Here is a 22,564-nt window from a genome sequence, read left to right as displayed (position 1 = left end):
GGGGTACAGGTGCATGCCACCATGCTCAGCACATTTTTTGATTTCTTGTAGAGATGCAGGTCTCACTATATTGCCCAGGCTGGTCTCAAACTCCTAGGCTCAAGTGATCCTCCTGCCTCACCTTCCCAAAGTGCTCGGGTTATAGGTGTGAGCCATATGCCTGGCTAAATATCAATGGCTACCTAATGATAGTAGGATTATGAACAATTTTTATTTTTCAAATTTTATACGAATATGTACATATTTGTAATTAGAAAAATACACTCTTTTTAAACTGGTGCTCTTCAGAGATAGGCAATCCCACTTGACAAAACACAGAATCATATTCTTGGAATAAATCACACTTTAATGAGTTAAATGATTATGTATAAAGTGTTGGAATGTAGTATATGGTAGACAACACAAGACCTAACATCAAATAGCGTAGGCTTAAATCCAGCCTCTGTTACTCACTAGCTGTAGGAACTTAGCCAATTTGCCAAACTTCTTTAAGCCTCAGTTTCCTCATCTGCGAAACAGGAAGGACAGTCTCCTCATCTGTGAAATAGGAATACCGTTATGTAGGATTACTGTGAGGCTTAAGTAAAATGATAAATAAAATTCACCTAGTATATTGGCTAGAACATTAGGATTCTATAAATGTTAGCTATTACTACAAAACCACAGAACTTCTATTAAAGGAAATCAAAAAATCAGAGTTAAAATTTTGGAGTCAAGTTCAGCTCCCACCCAATTCAAGAATCCTTTCCGTGATAATCCCGACAGATCATGACCTAGTCTCTGACTGAATACTTCCAGTAACCGAGTTCATCACCTTCAGAGGCAGTTTTTGTTGAAAGTCCTTGTGATCTATAAAAGCTTCCTACTTACAAATTGCCCTTTTTGACAGCCTCTGCAATGACAAGTGTTTACTCCCTCCTTAAAGTCTGTTAAATAGGTGAAGAGAGCTCTGAGACTCCCCTTATAGTCTTCCTGTGACCTGGTTTATAGACTCTCCTGGCCAAAGCCTTCTGCACAGTCCCAAGTTTGTTAATGTATCTCTTCAAATGTGGCATTCAGGTCTATATGCAATACTTGAAGCCAGGCATGATGGCTCAGGCCTGTAATCCCAGCACTTTGGGAGGCTGAGGTAGGCGGACTGCTTGAGCCCAGGAGTTCAAGACTACCTAGGGCAACATGGTGAAATCCCATCTCTACTTAAAAAAAAAAAAAAATTACAAAAAACTAGCCAGGCAAAGTGGCATGCACCTACAGCCCCAGCTACTGAGGAGGCTGAGATGGGAGAATCACCTGAGCCTGGGAAGTCAAGACTGAAATGAGCTGTGATCACATCACTGCTGTCCAGCCTAGGCAACAGGAGTGAGACCCTGTCTCAAACAAACAAACAAACAAACTTGAGACACGGTCTAACTGATGCAGGCTACAGTGATACTATTACTTCCCAGCAGCTGGATCCTATATTAATGCTGTATGAAATGATACATTTTTTAGTAACAGAATCTCATTGTTGGGTCATATAAAGCTTGTAGTAAATTAAAATTCACTGATGCCAAATCAAGTTCTCCATTTTATGTATTTGTAATTTATATTTTGTACTTAAATCAAAAATCCTTCTTCTAAATTTCATCTTGTCTGTTTCAGCCAAATGTTTCATCTATTGAGGCCAATCTGCATCTTGATTATGCTTCCCTCTCAAACATAATTTTATATACAAAACTGAATATTTGTTTTCAGAGAAAATAACATCTCCTAACATACGCTTTTATTAATTCATTTTTATTTGAAGAGGTTTTGTGAACTGCATTTTTTTTTCTTTTCCAGCCAAGGGATTCATTCAGCAAACTTTTTACACAACACATTATATAAGTCAGACACTGATAGACCCCGGGTAAAAAGAGTCGAAAGGCACAATCTGCCTTCGAAAAATTCATGATTTAGCCAAGGAAAAATACACGTAATGAACAAGTTGCAAAGAGTGAGATAACACCAACAAGTGAAGCACACACAAGTACACGAATGGCTTGGACTTGAGGAAAGAGTGGGGATATTGTTTTTATTTTTATTTATTTTTTTGAGACAGGGCCTCACTTTGTCACCCAGGCTAGAGTGCCGTGGCATGATCTCAGCTCACTGCACCCTTGACCTCTTGGGTTCAAGTGATCCTCCCACCTCAACCCCCCAAGTAGCTAGGACCAACCACAGGCACATGACAGCACCCCAACTAATATTTTGTATTTTTGGTAGAAACGGGGTTTTGCCAGGTTGCTTGGGCTGGTCTCAAACTCCTGAGCTCCAACACCCGCTAATATTTTATATTTTTGGTAGAAACGGGGTTTTGCCAGGTTGGCCAGGCTGGTCTTGAACTCCTGAGCTCAAGCGATCTGCCCACATCAACCTCCCAAAGTGCTAGGATTACAGGCATGAACACCACACCTGGCCGAGTTGGGGTATTATTAAGAGAAAACATGGCTGAGTACGGTGGCTCACACCTGTAATCCCAGCACTTTGGGAGGCCGAGGCAGGTGGAATACCTGAGGTCAGGAGTTCAACACCAGCTGACCAATATGGTGAAACCCCATCTCTACTAAGATTACAAAAATTAGCCAGGTGTGGTGGTGTGCGCCTGCACTCCCAGCTACTCAGGAGGCTGAGGCATAAGAATCGCTTGAACCCGGGAGGCGGAGCTTGCAGTAAGCCGAGATTGCACCACTGTGCTCCAGCCTGGGCAACAGAGCAAGACTCTGTCTCAAAAAAAAAAAAAAAAAAAAAAAAAACAGAGAAAACACTTGCTGAGAGAGACGGTGTCTGAGACTGGCATTCAAACAGGAGCAAGAGTTCTCCAGGTGCAGGAGCCAGACAGGAGGAGGGCACTGCAAGTGGAGGGAACAGCTTGTGCACAAATGGGAAGGGCAGGAAGCACCACAGGATAGGTGAAACATTTAAACAACTGTAAAATGTAGGTGGGCACAGTGGCTCACGCCTGTAATCCCAGTACTTTGGGAGGCCAAGGTGGGAGGATCACCTGAGATCAGGAGTTTGAGACCAGCCTAGTCAGCATGGTGAAACCCCATCTTTAATAAAAATTCAAAAATTAGCCAGGCATTGTGGCGTGTGCTTGTAGTCCCAGTTACTCAGGAGGCTGAGACATGAGAATCACTTGAACCCAGGAGGCGGAGGTTGCAGTGAGCTGAGATCATACCACTGCACTCCAGCCTGGGGGACAGAGTAAGACTCCATCACAAAAACAAAAACAAACAAAAAAACCAACGTAGTATTATACATGTAAAATATACACCAAATTTTTGAATACTTACTACAAAAAAAGGATGTAAACTTTTTATAATTTCCATACTGATTTTTTTTTTTTTGAGATGGAGTTTTGCTCTTGTCACTCCGGCTGGAGTGCAATGGCACGATCTCAGCTCACTGCAACTTCTGCCTCCTGAGTTCAAGCAATTCTCCTGCCTCAGCCTCCCAAGTAGCTAGGACTACAGGTGCCCGCCACCACACCCGGCTAATTTTTGTATTTTTAGTAGACGCGGGGTTTTACCATGTTGGCCAGGCTGGTCTCGAACTCCTGACCTCAGGTGATCCACCCACCTCGGCCTCCCAAAGTGCTGAGATTACAGGCGTGAGCCACCACGCCTGGCCTCATACTGATTTTTATGGTGACTTCTTTATTGTGGTAAAATATATATAACATAACATTTACCATTTTAGCCTTTTTTTTTTGAGACAAGGTCTGGCTCTGTCGCAGAGGCTGGAGTGCAGTGTTGCGATCTTGGCTCACTGCAACCTCCACCTCCTGAGCTCAAGCCATCCTCCTATCTTAGCCTCCCAAGTAGCTGGGACTACAGGTAGTCCCCACGATGCCTGGGTAATTTTTTTTTGTATTATTTTTATAGAGATGGGGTTTCACAATGTTGCCCGGGCTGGTCTCAGACTCGTGAGCTCAAGCAATCCCCTAGACTCAGCCTCCCAAAGTGCTGGGATTACAGGCCTGAGCCACCACGCCTGGCCCATTTTAGCCATTTTTAAGTGTACAATTCAATGACAATAAGTACATTCACACTGCTGTGCAACCATCACCATCACCCATTTCCAGAACAACTTCATCCTTGCAAATAGAAACTGTAATTCAACAAGAATTCCCATTCTCTTCTAACCCCTGATAAGCCCTATTATACCTTCTATCACTATGAATTCCATATTGATTTTTTAATATTTATGTTGAAATAATGCTTGGAATATACTGGATTAAATATAGTCATGTGCTGTATAACAATGTTTCGGTCAACAACAGACCACACATACAATAGTTCTACAAAATTATAAGATTACAATGGGGCAGAAAAATTCCTATTGCCTAGTGACATCATAGCCATCCTAACCGTCCTAACGTTGCTGCACAATGCATTACTCACAAATGTGTGTAATTATGCTGGAGTTAACGAACCTACAGCACAGCCAGTAGTATAAAAGTACAGCACATGCAATTATGTACAGTACATACCTGATAACGACAATAAACGACTATGTTACTGGTTTATGTATTTACCATATTTTTTATTTTACGGTGTACTCCTTCTACTCATAAAAAAAATTAACTGTAAAGCAACCTCAGGCAGCTCCTTCAGAAGTTATTCCAGAAGGCATTGTTATCATAGATACAGCTCCATGCCTGTTATTGCCCCTGAAGACTTTCCAGTGGGACAAGATGTGGAGGTGGAAGACAGTGATATTGATGATCCTGACTCTGTGTATGTCTAAGCTAACATGAATGTGTGTGTTTGTGTCTTAGTTTTTAACAAAAAAGTTTAAAAAGGTAAAAAAAATTTTTTTTAAGTTGAAAAGAGCTTATAAAGAGATAAACATTTTTATACAGCTGTGCAACATATTTGTGTCTTAAGCTGAGTGTTATTACAAGTCAAAAAGTTAAAACAATTAAAAAGTTTATAAAATAAAAAAGTTATAGTAAACTAAGGTTAATTTATTATTGCAAAAAAAATTTAAATAATTTGAGTGTAGCCTAAATACACACGTGTTTATAAGATCTAAAGTAGTGTACAGTCACGTCCTAGGCCTTCACATTCACCCACCACTCACTCACAGGTTCACCCAGAGCAACTTCCAGTCCTGCAAGCTCCATGCATGGTAGATACCCTACATAAGTGTAACACTGTTTATCTTTTCTTGAGATGGAGTCTCACTCTGTTGCCCAGGCTGGTGTGCAGTGGCGTGATCTCGGCTCACTGCAAACTCTGCCTCCCAAGTTCAAGCGATTCTCCTGCCTCAGCCTCCTGAGTAGCCGGGGCTACAGGCGCGTGCCACCACACAAGAGTATTTTTTAAATTTTTAGTAGAGACGGGGTTTCACCATGTTGGCCAGGCTGGTCTCGAACTCCTGACCTCAGGTGATCTGCCCGCCTCAGCCTCCCAAAGTACTGGGATTATAGGCGTGAGCCTCCATGCCCGGCCCACTGTTTATCTTTTATACCACATTTTTACTGTACTTTTATGCTTAGGTATGTTTAGATACACAAATACCACTGTGTTACAACTGCCTACAGGACTCAGTACAATAACATGCCATATAGGTCTATAGCCTAGGAGTAATAAGCTATACCATACAGCCTAGGTGTGTAGTCAGCTATGCCATCTAGGTTCGTGTAAGTGTGCTCTATCGTGTCCACAAAATGACACATTTCACAGAACAGATCCTCATTAAGTGATGCCATTACTACAGTTCACCTTGTTTCTTTTTATATCTTTAATGTGGCTACTAGAAAATTTTAAATTGGGGCTCACATTCTACTTCTAATGGACACTACTGTGCTAAAATATAATGTGCAAGTAAGGAAATAGAGATGATGCTGGAATGAGTAGATACAGGACAAGTCATGAGGGGGCCATCATTATCCTACAGGACACTGGAGAGCAAATAACAGACTTATAAGGAGAGTGACAGGATGAGACCACCATGGTACTAATGTGGGTGCTAGCCTGGAGGAGAGCAAGGCTGTAGACAGAGAGACCTGTTAGAAGCTCATAAAGCAGAGCGGAGAGGCAAAGAATACTCGAATTATGGCAGAGGAAAGTAGAATGAAAAAGAACCACAGCTCCTAAACAGAATGACTGCATCACAACCACCTGGAAAAACAACAAAGTCATCAACCAACTTTTAGAAATTATATGGTAATTCAGAAAGTCTGATGAGTATAAAATCAATAGCTTTCCAAACCTATTATAAAAATGTGAAAAAAGAAATCTCATTCATAATAGCAATATACCTGTATACTATTTTAAAACTACATAAAAAAACCACATAATCACATACACAAGTCTAGGAAAGAATTCAACAAGAAATGTGTCAGATCAATACAAAGAGGAACAGAAAACTTTAGTGAAGATCTAGAAGAAGACCAGAAGAGTGGAGATGTATGATAGCAGCTGTCAAACAGGACCAATCATGTGCCAGGCACTTTACATGTACATATATACTCATATTAAAGTATTCATTTAATCCTTTCAGTAACCCTATGTGGGAGGTACTATAATTATCCTATTTTTGATAAGAAGAAAAGATTGTTTTATAGAAATACTCAAAATAATATGTAAATTCAATACAAACTTCATTTTAAAAAACTTTTTAAAGAATGAATTGACTGTGTGCAGATGAGAAAAATGGATGCAGCAACATGGATCAGCTGGAGGCCACGACCTGAGTGAATTAATGCAGGAACAGAAAACCAAATACTGCGTGTTCTCACTTGTAAGTGCAGCTAAACACCCAGTACACATGGACATAAAGACGGGAACAACAGACACTGGGGACTACAGAGGGGAGGGGAAGACAGGGAAGGGGGCCGCAGGCTGAAAAACTACCTATACCCAATACCTGAGTGAAGGACTCATCCATACCCCAAACTCCAGCATAACATGTTACCCATGTAACAAACCTGCACATGTACCCCCCTGAATTTAAAATAAAAGTTGAAATTATTAAAAAAAAGAATGAATCGACCATCGAGACAGTGAAAAGACAACCCACAGAATGGGAAAAAATATTTACAAATCATATATTTGGGAAGGGTGTGTATCTAGAATATACAAAAATCTCTTACCACCAAATAATAAAAAGACAGACCAATTTTAAAACTGGCTAAGAATCTGAATAGGTATTTCTGTTCTTTATTTTTTAATATATTTTTTAGAGACGAGATCTGGCTTTGTTGCCCAGGCTGCAGTGCAGTGATGCAATCACAGCTCACGACAGCCTCAAACTCCTGGGCTCAAGTGATCCTTCTGCCTCAGCCTCTTGACTACAAGTGTGCTAACTGAACAGACAAGTCCAGCTAACTGAATAGACATTTCCTGATAGAGGGTATACAAATGGCCAATAAGCACTTGAAAAGATGTTCAATATCAGGAGCTGTTAGGGAAATGCAAATCCAAACCACAATCAGATACCACTTTACACCAAGTAGGATGGTTCTATTCAAAAAAACAAATAAGGCCAAGTATGGTGGTGCACACCTGTAATTCCAGCACTCTGATCCAAGGTAGGAGGATCACTTGACGCCAGGAATTTGAGACTAGCCTGGGCAACATAGTGAGACCCTGCCTCAAAAAAAAAAAATTAATTGGCCAGGAGTGGTAGTGTGCCTATAGACTTAGCTACTTGGGAGGCTGAGGCAGGAGGATTGCTTGAGTTCAGGAGTTTGAGGCTGCAGTAAGCTTTGATCACTCCACTGCACTCCAGCCTGGTCAACAGAGTAAGACCCTGTCTCTCAAAAAAAAAAAAAAAAAAAAAAGTGCTGGCAATAATGTGGAGAAATTAGAAATCTCATGCATTGTTGGTGGGAATGTCAAATGGTACAGCTGCTCTGGAACACAGTCTGGCAGTTATATAACCTAGCAATGCCACTGGCAGGTATATACCCAAGGGAAATGAAAACACATGCCCATACTAAAGTTCATAGCTATTCATAATAGCCCAAAAGTGGAAACAACCCAAATGTCAATTAGTTGATGAACAGATAAATAAAATGTAGCATATCCGTTATGTTATGAGTTGAATCGTATTCCCCAAAGAGATATGTTGAAGATCTAACCCCCAGAACCTGTGAATGTGACCTTATTTGAAAATAGGGTCTTCGCAGATGTAATCAAGTTAACATGAGGTCATACTGAAGTAGGGCGCGCCCTTAATCAACTATGACTTGTGTCCTTACAGGAGGAGGAGAAGAAACAGGCTTACGCTGAGCGAATCCAATGTGCAGACAGACACACAGGGAAGGTGACCATTTGAAGACAGAGGCAGAAACTGCAGTTGTGCAACTGCAAACCAAGAAATGCCATGGATTGCCAACAACCACCAGAAACTAGAAGAGGCAAGGTAGGATTCTCCCCTAGAGCCTTCAGGAAGAGCACAACCCTGCTGACACCTTAATTTTGAACTTCTAGCTTCCTTAACTGCAAGAGAATAAACCTCTGTTGTTTTAAGTCAGCAGTTTGTGTTACTTTGACCACAACCCTACAAAACAAATATACCATAGGATGAAATTTCATTCAGTAATAAAAAGAATGAAGTACTGAAACATGCTATAGCATGGAAGAATCTTCAGTACACTATCCTAAGTTAAAGCAGCCAGTCACAAAAGACTACACATTGTATGATTCCTTTTACACAAAACACCCAGATCTAGAAAGACAGAAATATTAGTGGTTGCCTAGGGCTGGGGTCTCAGGGGAGTAAGGGATAGGGAGTGACTTCTAATTGGTATGGGTTTCTTTTTGGGGTGATAAAAATGTTCTAAAATTAGACTATGGTGATGTTTGCACGACTCTATGAATATACTAAAATCATTAAATTGTACACTTTGAAGAATTGTATGGTGTGTGAATTACATCTCAATAAAGCCATTAAAAAATGATTTGGAGCTGAGCATGGTGGTTCACACCTGTAATCCCAGCATTTTGGAAGGCCAAGGCGGGTGAGTCACTTGAACCCAGGAGTTCAAGACCAGCCTGCGCAACATGGTGAAACTTCATCTCTATAAACAATACAAAAATTAGCCAGTGTGGTGGTACACACCTGTAGTCCCAGCTACTTGGGGGGCTGAGGCAGGAGGATCACTTGAGCCCAGGAGGTCAAGGCTGCCACTGCACTCCAGCTGAGTGACAGAGTGAGACCTCACTTCTCTCTTTTTTTTTTTTTTTGAGACGGAGTCTCGCTCTGTTACCCAGGCTGGAGTGCAGTGGTGCAATTTCAGCTCACTGCAACCTCTGCCTCCTGGGTTCAAGTGATTTTCCTGCCTCAGCCTCCTGAGTAGCTGGGATTACAGGCGCACACCATCATGCCCGGCTAATTTTTGTATTTTTAGTAGAGACGGGGTTTCACCATGTTGGTCAGGCTGTCTCAAACTCTTGACCTGGTGATCCGCCCATCTCAACCACCCAAAGTGCTGGGATTACAGGCGTGAGCCACCGCGCCCGGCTCCCATCTCTTAAAAGAAAAAAATAATTGACAAGTTGACTGTAAAATTAATCTGGAAAAGAAACCAATAATAACCAAAAATATTGTTTTTTAAATGAGAATACATGAGCTGATATAGTATATGACTTCCAATAAAATAATAATCATGATGGAGTATTTACCCTATTAATGTCAACATATAACATATAGTTTAATATAGGATGTTGTGGTATTGGTCCAGCAAAATAGAAAACTATGCCATAGAACAGAAGACAGTCTAGAAACAGATCCTGTATGATAAATGAGCACATGAGGCCAGGCGAGGTGGCTCATGTCCATAATTCCAGAACTTTGGGAGGCTGAGGGGGGAGAATCTCCTGAGTTTGAGACCAGCCTGAACAACATAGCAAAAACTCATCTCTATCTCTACAAATAAAAATTAAAAAGAAAAAAAAGAAACTAGTACATGGTAAGTGTGGCATTTCGGATTAATGGTTCAAGAATGGACTGACTAGGCCGGGCGCGGTGGCTCACGCCTGTAATCCCAGCACTTTGGGAGGCCGAGGCAGGTGGATCACAAGGTCAGGAGATCGAGACCATCCTAGCGAACACGGTGAAACCCCATCTCTACTAAAAATACAAAAAATTAGCCAGGCGAGGTGGTGGGCGCCTGTAGTCCCAGCTACTTGGGAGGCTGAGGCAGGAGAATGGCATGAACTCGGGAGGCAGAGGTTGCAGTGAGCTGAGATCGCGCCACTGCACTCCAGCCTGGGCGACACAGCGAGACTCCGACTCAAAAAAAAAAAAAAAAAAAGAATGGACTGACTGTTCGAGGTGACAGTATTTGGAAAACAACAATTACACACACACAATTCCAGAGGAATTAAAGAAAAAAAACTATTCCCACAAGAAGAACTTCAAGGAGAAAACAGAGCTTTAGGAGAAAACCCTCCTCTCTCTAAAAGTAGAGAAGGATTTTTCAACTTCAGCACAATTGACATTTTTGGCTGGTGAAATTCTTTGTTGTGGGAAGCTTTCCCGTGCGCTGTAGGATGTTTAGCAGCACCCCTCGCTTTTACTCACTAGATAACCAATAGCAGCACCATCCTAGTGGAACAAACAAAAAATGTTTACAGACATTGCCAAATAACCCCGACAGCAAAAATCTCTGCCATTTAAGAACCACTCGGATTGGGAATGATAGCCACAAAATACAAACACACACATAACAGACTGATAAATTAAAACCTAAAATTTTAAACTTTGTTTCAACAAAGATGCCATATAGTTAAAAGACAAGCAACAACTTAAAAAAGCAATAAGCAGGGAGTAAATATTATAAACACATATGAATAACAAAAGATCAAAATCCAGAACATATAAAATACTATTATAAATCAATAAGGAAAAGACAATCTAATAGAAAGAGATGTTTCTCAAAAGAGGAAATACAAATGGCTGACAATCATGAAGATGTTCAATCTCAATAGTAATCAGGGGAATGCAAATTAAAACAGCAATGAGAAATCACTTTTCCATCCATCAGATTGGCAAAAACAAAAAAGATCGATACCATTAAATGATCAAAAGAGCATGGTGGGCCAGACACGGTGGCTCACACCTGTAATCCCATCACTTCGGGAGGCCAAGGCGGGCGGATCACTCGAGGTTAGGAGTTTGAGACCAGCCTGGCAAATACGGTGAAACCCCGTCTCTACTAAAAATACAAAAATTAGCCAGGCGTGGTAGCGGGTGCCTGTAATACCAGCTACTCGCGAGGCTGAGGCAGGAGAATCGCTTGAACCTGGGAGGCAGAGGCTGCAGTGAGCCGAGATAAAGCCACCGCACTCCAACCTGGGCAACAGAGCAAGACTCTGTCTCAAAATAAAAATAAAAAAAAGAGAGAGAGAGAATGGAGGAAATTATTATCCACTGTGGGTGGCAGTTTGGCATTCCTAAATCCCCATACTCTCCCACCCAGCAATTCCACCTGCAGGTACCCATCCTTGAGAAATGCTCTCACATGGGCTCTCACAGAGGTGTGTGGGAAGGATGTTCTCCGCCATACTGTGTCTAACAATGAAAAACTGGAAACAATCTATGGAATCTTACATAACCACGGAATTTACAGAGCAAGTAGAAAAAATAGGTAGATCTCTAGGTACTGACAAAGAAAAAATTCCAAGACCCGTTTTTAAGCATAAAACGTCAAGTTGTGTAATGCATAAAACATGCATATTTGTAAAAGTTTAAAGCGAAATCTTACAAACATATATCTTATACGTACACATACTTGTCAAATAAATGCAAAGAAAAATACACACAAACTGACAACGGTTCTTATTTTGTGGGAAAGGGACTGGTAAAGAAGGTGGAGATGGAAAAAAAAACAAAATCAAAGAGGATCTGTCTTCCACACTCCCCACCCTCACCACCAAGAACATCAAGCTAAGAAAGATCTGTCTTGTTTAAAATTTTTACATAATTTTGTTACAAGGCTTTATGCACGGACTATAACTAGAATATTTTAAAAATACATTTTTAAAACAAGCTCAACTTGACCAAATTTAATCCATCTTCCCCGCTGCGCCCCAACCCGCACTTCCTAATTCCTATGATTAACAAAACCTTTCAATTCCTTCTATCCTTGGAACAGAACTAAGAAAATAAAGTATAATTTCAATTTTGTGTTTTTGAGGAGAGGGTATATAAAGGAGTTTGAATGTTGGAATCATATCAAAAGCTTATCGGGGGATTGGTTTGTTTGTATTTTAAGGAGCAGATGTCAATTTTGTAATAAATAATGATTAAGGTTCTTAGTTTTGATCCATCCCAGGGATGTGAAAAGCGAAAGAGGTGGCTCCCGGCAAGGCCCAGAGCAGGGTGTGGTCTGGGAGTCAGGGATGGTAGCGAGGGTGGCGGCTCACACGAATCCAGGGGAGAAAACAGCAGCTGTTGCCGCGTCGAACCCGCAGCGCCCGAGGAGCTACCAGGTGCCGCGGGAGGGGCCTCCTTTTTAGCTGACTGGGACACGCAGCCTCGAAGGTCTGGTAGAGTCTCCCAGGGAGAGGGTAAGGGGGTCGAAAGGAGAGGCCCAAGGAGGGCGTGGGAGGCCGCGGGCAGGGGTGAGGCCCTCCTTGCGCACCTGGGTGCTGAACCGCCCCGCCGTGTGCGACGGGGGCGAGGGGGTCACGCCGAGGGGCGGGGAGAGGGGCAGGGCCAACTCGCTCCGGGACAGCGGGATCCCCGCAATGTCAGCCCCGTACAGGGTAATATCCCCCCGCTCCACGACCCCTCTTAGTCTGCACTGGAAGCACCCCCTGCCCCGCGCACAATCCTGGTGCAAGGCTTCGACGGCTTCTGAGCCTCACTTACCTGCTGTCTCGGACTGGGCCGCACACCTGCAGCGGGCTCACGTTAAAGACCTGGAACCTGTGCGGCCGCCTGCGCGCACCCACCCGGATTCACTAGGGCCGTAACCACTTCCGTTCCTGCGACAGGCCTGGAGGACGTAATCCCAGCTGGCGTGTGGGAACGGGCAACGCCATTTTGTACGGAAGCTACTGGGGCAGGTGATGCCTACCCAGTCTCTCTCCTCTGTTGAACAAAGGATCTGTTAAAATTGGAAGGGCTTAACGTCTTCTTCAGAAAAGTGACGCATTTGTTACTGGGATGGTATGTTTGTGTTTTGGTTTTGGCTTTGAAGGGAGAAACCTCCAGAACTCTCACAAATGTAATATGGGACATCGAATTTTCATTCTTTAGTATCCTGCGTACTGTTTTTCTGCTAAACGATAACAGTAAATAGAAGGAAAGACACTGTATTTAAATAATGTAGTCTTCATTAGCAGTGCACATTATCCTATAGCCACTATAATAATTTTATGTACCCTCTTTTTTTTTTTTTTTTTTGTAGATACTGTCTCCCTACATTGCCTAGGCTGGTCTCGAACTCCTGGGCTCAAGCGAACCTCACAACTCGGCCTCCCAAAGTGCTGGGATTACAGGCGTGAATGCCCAACCTATGCCATCTTTTATAGCGATAACCACAATACTTTCTGTTTATATATTAAATCGTTCATCCAATCAGTCTTTATTAGCAATTATATGTGAGGCAGTTAATCTGTGCTACATGCATGCTTTTCCTTTCTCATGGAATGTGTAAAACAGAAGGAGAAATGAGATGTGCATAAATAACCAATATAAGGTATAATAATAGCTACCATTTGTTGACTTTGTGCTCACCTGTTGCTAGGAACTTTGCAAAGCATTTTACTTATTTTTTCTCCTTTAATCCCCATAACAACCCTGTGAGGCAGTACTATTATTAGTGCCGTTTTACATAAAATAGAAAAAGGTTAAATAACTTCCTCAAGGTAATTCAGCAAGTAAGCACCCGAGTTAGGAATCAAACCTCATATTTCTGATTGCAGAGCATGTGGCCCCATCCTTTATACTATATTGCCTTCAATACAAGGGCAAATGTTTTAAATTCCATTGAATGAGTACCCATGGGGGAAATTTCCAGCTATTATAGAGGATTAACTCCCTGAATTTTTATCTGCTCCATCTTGAAACACTTAAAAAACAAAGGATAAAGAGGAAATGCAAATTAAAACCACAATGAGATATAGCTAAATGAAAAAGAAAATATCAAGTATTGGCAAGATTGTGGAGCAACCACAACTCTCATATGCTCCTGAAGGGAACATAAATTGATGCAATCACTTTGTTTAACTGTTTGGCGGTATCAACTGAAGCTGAATATGTGAAAAGACTTTGTTCCAACAATTTCACTCCTAGCTGGGGCACAGTGGCTCAATGTGTCATCCCAGCACTTTAGGGATTTTCACTGTGTTGCCCAGGCTGGTCTTGAACTCCTGGCCTCAAGCGATCCTCCCACCTCGGCCTCCCAAAGTGCTGGGCATCATGGTGCGCACCTGTAGTCCCAGCTACTCCAGAAGCTTAGGCAGGAGGACCTCTTGATCCCTGGAGTTTGAGGCTGCAGTGAGTTGTGATCACACCACTGCAGTCCAGCATAGGTGACAGAGCTAGACCCTGTCTTGAAAACAAAAACAACAAAAAACAATTTTACTCCTAGTTATATATATGCAACTGAAATGTCTGCATGTATTCACGAAAAGGACATGTACAAAAAAAAGCTCATACCCATACTTTCAACAGCCCCAAACTGGAAACTACCCAAATATCCCTGCTATTAGAAGTCACTGTATATAATGATTAATCTTAGGGTAGTAATAACTGGAAGGGAACATGAGGAGGTTCACGAAGTGCTGATAATGTTCTATTTCTTAATCTGAGTGCGGCTTTACATGTGTGTTCAGGTTATATTTGTGAGCACTTTTCTGGTTTCATATATACTTCAATAAAAGGGTTTTTTAAAAATGATAGTAAAGGAGTGAAAAGTTTGTTAACCCAAAGAAGAAAGAACAGGAAAGGACATAGTACCAAACTAAAAAAAAAGATACAATTTTAAAAGATAGAAATTAGATTAGAATGGCAGTTACATTGCATGCTTGTATCAAAATATCTCATGTATCCCATAAATATGTACATCTACTGTGTGCCCACAAAAATTAAAAATTAAAAACAAAAAGAATAGCAGAATATTGACATTTGGAGGATTTCATAAAGAACTGTCTGGGTTCACAAGCAATCACTCTACATTAAGGCCCAGTCAACAAGACTCATCTGTGCATACAGAATTTCTAATCAGCTTTTAAAATACAGTTTCTCACTTTTAAATATGAGAAGACATCCAAGAATCACCAGTCATTATGGGAATGTCTGACATAATTAATTAACCTTTTCTAAGGAGCATGTATAGAACTATGTATAGAACCCTCCATTCCTGAGGAAGACAAAGAAAAGAACTATGTCCTCAACGATGTGAAAACACAAATTGTTCTCAAATATACTTTTCACATTTACAGGGAAGATTTACGAAAATTAATTTTGATTTAGGCCATTGATTATCTAACAGGTTGCTGTTTTTAAAATCAAATAATTTTTTAAAATGTAGGCTATTGAGCAACTTTCTACAAATTGCAAAAAATTGCTATCATATAGATTACATTCTCTAACTACATTGCAATTAAGTTAGAAATCAATAATGAGGCTGGGTGCAGTGGCTCATGCCTGTAATCCCAGCAGTTTGGGAGGCTGAGGCAGGTGGATCACCTGAGGTCAGGAGTTCAAGACCAGCCTGGCCAACATGGTGAAACCCTGTCTCTACTAAAAATACAAAAATTAGCCAGGCACAGTGGCCGATGCCTGTAATCCCAGCTACTTGGGAGACTGAGGCAGGAGAACTGCTTGAACTGGGGAGACGGAGGTTGCAGTAAGCCGAGATCGTGCCACTGCATTCCAGCATGGGCAACAGAGCGAGGCTCCATCAAAAAAAAAAGAGAGAGAGAGAACGAAAGAGAGAGAAAGAAAGAAAGAAAGAGGAAGGAAGGAAGGAAGGAAGGAAGGGAAAGAAAGGATTATTTTTAAAACTCCATGTACTTGGAAATTACGTCTGTAATCCCAGCACTTTGAGAGACTTAGGCATGTGGATCACTTGAGCCTAGGAGTTTGAGACGACTCTGGGCAACATGGCAAAACTCCACCTCTACCCAAAATACAAAAATTAGCTGGGTGTGGTGGCACACACCTGTGGTCCCAGCTACTTGGGAGGCAGATGTGGGAAGATCGCTTGAGTCTCGGGGGTGGAGGTTAAACAATGGCTAAAATCCAAAACACTGCCAACACCAAATTCTGCTAAGGATGTGGAGCAACAGGAACTCTCATTCATTGCTATTGGGAATGCAAAATGGTATAGCCACTTCTGAAGACAGTTTGGCAGTTTCCTATAAAGGTAAAGATAGTCTCAGCATGCAATCCAGCAGCCACACCCTTGGGTATTTACCAAAATGAGTTGAAAACTTAGGACCACACATAAACTTGCACATGAATGTTGACAGCAGGTTTATTTATAAGCTGGAAACAACCAAGATGTCTTTCAGTAGGTGAAAGAATAACCAAACTGGTACATCCTTACAATGGAATATTATTCAGAACTAAAAAGAAAGAAGTTATCAAGCTGCAAAAAATAATATGGAGAAACCTTAAATGTATATTGCTAAGTGAAAGAGGTCAGTCTGCAATGGCTACATACCGTATGGTTCCAACAGTATGACATTTTGGAAAAGGCAAAGCTGTAGAGATAGTAAAAAGATCAATGGTTGCCAGGGATTCCAGGGGAGGAGGAAAGGCGGAATAGCTGGAGCAAGGGGATTTTTAGGCCAGTGAAACTATTCTGTGTGATACAGTAATGGTGGATACATGACATTGGGCATTTGTCAAAATGTGTGGAACTGTGCAACATGATGAGTGAACTCTAATGTAAACTATAAACTTTGGCTAATAAGGTATCAATATAATTTTGTAGCAAATGTACAATACCCATGCAAGATGTCAATAATAGATGGAACTGCAACTGCATGTGGTGAGGGGAGGTATGTGGGAGCTCTCTGCACATTCTGTTCAAATTTTCTGTAAACCTAAAACTGCTCTAGAAATAAAGTCAATTAATTTTTTTTAAAAAGGTTATTGTGTGAACTATCCAAAATACTTTATTCATTTGTTTATTCATTCCAAGGACAACTTAATGTCAAGCACTGGGCTAGGGATTCATGGGACATCATGTGCAGAAAATTCACGAGGAACTGTGGCCGGAAGTGCTGGTTGCCCACCTAGTATGCATTCTCCCTTTCCACTTAGGGGGCATTAAACAATTGCATTTACAAAATACAATTTTCTGTCTTCATTAGGAGTAGGTGTGGCCATGTGACTAAGTTCTGGCTAATTAGTTATAAGCAAAAGTTTTTGCATGGAACTTTTGGTAATGTTTCTAAAAAGGTGACAGGCCAGGCGCGGTGGCTTATTCCTGTAATCCCAGCACTTTGAAAGTCCAAGGTGGGCGGATCACTTGAGGTCAGGAGTTCAAGACCACCAACATGGTGAAACCCCATCTCTACTAAAAATTCAAAAATTAGCTGGATGTGGTGGCACATACCTGTAATCCAAGCTACTTGGGAAGCTGGAGCATGAGAATCGCTTGAACCTGGGAGGCAGAGGTTGCAGTGAGCTGAGATTGCACTACTGCACTCCAGCCTGAGTGACAGAGCGAGAGACTCTGTCCCAAAAAAAAAAAAAAAAAGAAAGAAAGAAAAGAAAAAGGGGATAAATAGGACAGAGCTGGGTGTGATGGCCCACACCTGTAATCCCAGCACTTTGAGAGGCCAAGACAGGAGGATCACTTGGGCCCAGGAGTTCAAGACCAGGCTGGGCAACATAGGGATACCCCGTTTCTACAAAAGAGTAAAAAATTAGCTGGGCATGGTAGTTTGTGCCTGTAGTCTCAGTTACTTGGAAGGCCAAGGTGGAAGGATTGCTTGAGCCAGGGAGGGCAAGGCTGCCAGTGAGCCATGACTGGGCCACTGCACTCTAGCCTGGTAGACAGAGATTCTGTCTCATTAATAATGAGGGGAGAGACAACTCCCACAAGGCCTCTTTTGCCTTTTGTCATTGCCCTTCCCCTTCTTCCTTGCTTATACTAAGACCTGATAGCTGAAGCTCCAACAGTTCTCTGCCATCACAGTGGCAATTTAAAATGAAATCCAGGTGCTTAGGAAGACGGAGTGGAGAGGTAGATGTAGCCTGGATCCCTGATGCCTTCTGTAGTTTCCATACTAACCCTGAGCAACCTACCTCTGAACTTTGAACTTCTTTTTTTTTTTTTTTTTTTTTTGAGATGGAGTCTCATTCTGTTGCCCAGGCTGGAGTGCAGTAGCCTGATATCGGCTCACTGCAACCTCTGCCTCCCAGGTTCAAGTGGTTCTCCTGCCTCACCCTCCTGAGTAGCTAGGACTACAGGTGCATGCCACTCCACCTGGCTAATTTTTTATATTTTTAGTAGAGACGGGGTTTCACCATATTGGCCAGGCTGGTCTCAAACTCCTGACCTCGTGATCCACCTGCCTCGGCCTCCCAAAGTGCTGGGATTACAGGCGTGAGGCACCACACTCAGCCTGTACTTCTTTTACATGGGAAAATAAACCTCTAATTTTCTTAAGCTACTGCAGTCAATGTTACTAGTGGTAGAATCCAATCCCTAACTGATATGGACAAAAGATATTAATGATAAATGCATGCCACACCAGTCAACTAAAACCTATTTAATACAATGCCCAGCACTGAAGATACACAAAAAAGGTAGAAGATAATGATGGAGGTCAAAATTTAGAGGAATCGCTGCCTGATAGACTATTTCTGAAAAATCTTTCCTTCTATTGATTTTTTTTTTTTTTTTAAGAAACAGGGTCTTGCTCTGTTGCCCAGGCTGGATGAAGTATAGTGGCATGATCCTAGTTCACTGCAACCTCAAACTTCTGGGCTCAAGCAATCCTCCCCGCTCAGCCTCTCAAGTAGCTGGGACTGCAGGAGTGCACCACCACACTCAACTAATTTTTTAATTTTTAGTAGAGACAAGGTCTTGCTGTGCAGCCAAGGCTAGTCTCAAACTCCTAGCCTCAAGCAATCCTCCCACCTCAGCCTTCCAAAGTGCTGGGATTACAGGTGTGAGCCACTGTGCCTGGCCCCTTCCGATGATATTCTTTTTTTTTTTTTTTTTGAGATGGAGTCTCGCTCTGTCACCCAGGCTGGAGTGCAGTGGCGCGATCTCAGCTCACTGCAAGCTCCGCCTCCCGGGTTCACGCCATTCTCCTGCCTCAGCCTCCCGAGTAGCTGGGACTACAGGCGCCCGCCACCACGCCCGGCTAATTTTTTGTATTTTTAGTAGAGACGGGGTTTCACCACGTTAGCCAGGATGGTCTCGATCTCCTGACCTCATGATCCACCCGCTCTGGCCTCCCAAAGTGCTGGATTACGAGCATGAGCCACTGCGCCCGGCCCTTCTGATGATATTCTATCCATCCTTTCTACCCACTGATTCCTTTCCTCTATAAATTTGGGTAATATTATTAGGTACTATACAGACTATAAAATATATAGCTATTGTCTGTGCACTCAAGAAGCTCTGGAGCTACTTGGAAACACAAGAAAGAATGTTTGTTAGCAAATGAGAAGGGTTTTTGGTGGTTTAGAGAACTTCTTTGTTTCTGCAATAAGTGGTGTGTTTGGGGCAAAATGAGGTGCCGAGCTGAATTGCTTTGTAGGGTAGAAGGATAAGGAATTAGAAAGCTCAGTGAGCCAACCAAAGGTTGAGAAGGGAATCAGCAAGGCTCCAAAATTATTGGAAAGAAGATATCTACAGAGGAGAGACTTTAGGGGAGAAAGAAATGTTTAAGATGTTTGGGGAGTTGAATTTAAGTTGCTACGGGGTTTGTGAATGTTATCTAACTTCATCTTCTATCTTCCACAGGTAAGGTTCAGCAAAGTCTATGTCATTCTCTAATCCTTTTGATCCAGCGGATTCTTTGGAGGAATTTGAATACATATTGGATTTTGCATCCAGGTTTGCAAGAGGAAAATACAAAGGTGACTTCTGGGCCTGCTGGAGGTGGAGGGTAGGGGATGGACAGCTGACATCTAGTCACAGAGGAAAGAACACAGAAAGAGATCTCCAGTTAAAGCTGATAGATTGAACCACACACAACCCACCTCCTTCTAAAATCCCTCTAGAACAATGGTTTAAAAAAAGTACTTTAACATAAAGCTTCAAAATCAAAAAGATAAGGAAAATGATGAAAACCACTCAGATAAGAAGAGAGGATATTTATGCAGAGGCTGCCGTCGTTGGGAGTCCGCCACCATACCACCATACTTTGGTGAGACTTGAAGGCAGGCAGGGAGTGGAAACACTTTATGCTGTAGTGAACAAAGGGGAAGGCTTCGGTATGCTCTGACTGGAGATCATTGTCATGGGGAAACTGCAGGTGGGCTAACTAGAGGCTGGGCTTCTTGTGTAATGGTTTGGCTTTCTCTGGTTGGTCCTGTGTTGAAAATAGGGGCAAAATATAGGGAAGCTGACTCATTGACCAAGCCCTGCCCAGGCTGGCTGATTGCAGAGGTTGTGGGTCAGAGTTCTATTGTCATATATGGTCTGGCTACTGTCTGTTTATATAATCCGTCTCTCAGAGAACAGTAGAGGAGATCAAATTATTAACATTTTGGAAGCTGGAAAGCAGGAGGATAGTGTGAGCTGAATTAGCAGACTTGCCATCTATCAAAGGGGATAGCCAAAAGCAAGCCAGATTTGCCCCAGAGAACCACCAAAGGTTCAAGAATTGGCAGCACCAGGTGCCCCCAGAAGCAGGGATAAAGTGGGGGCTGAAATTGGACAGTTGGTTCAAAGTCTATTTCAGAAGCATTAGACCACTGGATTTCTTCCCCAGCTCCCAAATGACTGCCTGGTACAAAAGACTCAGGACTGATTCCCTGGAGAGAGTAGGTAGTTCTTTGTCTAGTTAAGGATAGGATGCCATAACAAACATGCCAATTCAGTGAAAGTACCTACTTTCAAGACTCCTGCTTAACTCCCCTAAATCAGCAGCCAATGTTAGAAGCCAAGTGTTAAAGTTTTTCAGATAATTTTGCTATAAGCCTATGGGGAAATTTCATTACCATCTCATAGCAAGGCCTATAGTATAAGAGCAGGCCTATAGTAGCATATGGGGGAAAGTCTAAAAGACTTTGAAATGGACCAAAAGATTATTGAGAAATGGAAAACTGCATTGTTTTAAGTATCCCTTTCCAACTTATCAGATTCTGTGGGGTTTATACCTTTCATTGTCCTTGAGGTATTTAACAATTCTAAAGAGATAGACTCTAACTTGTAGAAAACTAAGAGTAACATAAATAATTATCGTCTTTAGATATACAAATAAATTCTGTTCTGAGAAGTTTCTGTTGACTTCCCTTTCTCACTGTTCTATTCAGAACATTGATTTCAGGTGGGGTGTAGAGGCTCATGCCTATAATCCCAGCACTTTGGGAGGCCAAAGCAGGAGGATTGCTTGAGCCCAGCCTGAGCAACATAGCAAGATCCCATCACTACAGAAAAAACTTTAATTAACGGGGCATGGTGATGTGCACCTGTAGTCCCAGCTACTAGGGAGGCTGAGGTGGGAGGATTGCTTGAGCCTAGGAGTTTGAGGTTACAGTGATGTATGATGGCACCACTGCACTGCAGCCAGGGCAACAGAACAAGACCCTGTCAGAGAGGTGGGAGGTGCAGGAGAGACAGAGAGAGAGAAAAGAGAGGAGAGAGAGAGGCAGGGTGTGGTGGCACACACCTGTAATCCCAGCACTTTGGGAGGCTGAGGGGGTGGATCACCTGAGGTCAGGAGTTCAAGACCAACCTGGCCAACATGATGAAACCCCCGTCTCTACTAAAAATGCAAAAATTTGCCAGACCTAGTGGCTCACACCTGTAATCCCAGACACTTGGGAGGCTGAGGCAGGATAATTGCTTGAACTTGGGAGGTGGAGGTTGCAGTGAGCCGAGGTTGCATGACTGCACTCCAGCCTGGGCGACAGAGCAAGACTGCCTCAAAAAAAAAAAAAAAAAAAAAAGGCCGGGCATGGTAGCTCACGCCTGTAATCACAGCACTTTGGGAGGCCGAGGCAGGCAGATCACGAGGTCAGGAAATCGAGACCATCCTGGCTAACACGGTGAAACCCTGTCTCCACTAAAAATGCAAAAAATTAGCCGGGCGTCGTGGCAGGCACCTGTATTCCCAGCTACTCAGGAGGCTGAGGCAGGAGAATGGCGTGAACCCGGGAGGCAGAGCTTACAGTGAGCCGAGATCACACCACTGCACTACAGCCTGGGCAACAGAGCGAGACTCTGTCTCAAAAAAAAAAGAAAAGACTATTTGGTAAGTCACTCACTGGGCTCTTAACTGAAAAGTAAGTGGGTGGATGACTGGTTTCTTAGAAGTTTTAATCCCATTAATTTATTAGAAATTTGTGTAGGCATTTTACAAGAAATCCTAATTTCTTGCTAGAAGGAAGCTTTCAATTACATCATGCAAAAAGATTGCATCCTAGTCCAGGTTTG

General features: G+C 42.4%; 1 protein-coding gene and 1 long non-coding RNA gene across 9 annotated transcripts in view; one reads left to right on the top strand and one right to left on the bottom strand.

The window, feature by feature from the left end:
- Positions 1-12,967, bottom strand: part of EXD2 (exonuclease 3'-5' domain containing 2) — a 50,916-nt gene extending 37,949 nt beyond the window's left edge. For 2 of the 7 annotated variants that reach the window (XM_009428015.5, XM_009428017.5), the window contains exons 1-2: positions 12,853-12,943; positions 454-537 (exon numbers count right to left, since the gene is read on the bottom strand). The gene's annotated coding sequence lies outside the window, so the exon portion shown is untranslated. Of the gene's footprint in view, positions 1-453; positions 538-12,404; positions 12,674-12,852 lie in introns of those variants that run through there. The other 5 variants (XM_009428014.5, XM_001141128.7, XM_063793615.1 and 2 more) reach the window with 5 other exon arrangements.
- LOC104002083 (uncharacterized) overlaps positions 1-21,404 on the top strand; it is a 74,300-nt gene extending 52,896 nt beyond the window's left edge. For both annotated transcript variants that reach the window (XR_010151173.1, XR_008539258.2), the window contains 2 exons: positions 8,236-8,397; positions 19,925-21,404. This is a non-coding gene — a long non-coding RNA (uncharacterized LOC104002083). The remainder of the gene's footprint in view (positions 1-8,235; positions 8,398-19,924) is intronic.
- Positions 21,405-22,564: the final 1,160 nt, after the last annotated feature.

The sequence above is a fragment of the Pan troglodytes genome, chromosome 15 (assembly GCF_028858775.2).
Source record: "Pan troglodytes isolate AG18354 chromosome 15, NHGRI_mPanTro3-v2.0_pri, whole genome shotgun sequence".
Classification (NCBI taxonomy): Eukaryota; Metazoa; Chordata; class Mammalia; order Primates; family Hominidae; genus Pan; species Pan troglodytes.
This window is presented reverse-complemented; position numbering and strand designations above follow the sequence as displayed.